We start from the raw sequence: 430 nt of genomic DNA on the forward strand, positions 1-430 counted from the left end.
TATTCCAGTCTACAGGATTTCCCTGCAGACACCCAGTTTCTCTGGAATACACTCCTCAAAGGGTCTCCTACCAACATGGCACAGTTCCTAGAAGTGCCCCTTAAGCTGGGTTCCTGTGTGCAGATAGGAAGCCCAATTTAAAAGCAAGTGCCAGCAAGAGTCAGTGTTATTTGACAAAACGAAAATCTTTCAGGTAGGAGATAAAAATGTTGGCGCAGTGAATGTGTCCATCTTCTACCTTCGTGGAGCTGAAAGAGACAATGTAGGGGTTCTATATTTCCATTTTGTTGGACTGGAATAACATGGGAATATCTGTTCCTGAATAATTTCTCTGTTTACTGCTATGGGCCCAATCCTGAAATCTTTACTCAGGCGAAACTCCCTCTGAAGTCAGAATTTTGCATGAGGAATGAACTCCACTTTGGACTCA

Source organism: Alligator sinensis, unplaced genomic scaffold (assembly GCF_000455745.1).
Source record: "Alligator sinensis unplaced genomic scaffold, ASM45574v1 scaffold204_1, whole genome shotgun sequence".
In the NCBI taxonomy this organism is placed as follows: Eukaryota; Metazoa; Chordata; order Crocodylia; family Alligatoridae; genus Alligator; species Alligator sinensis.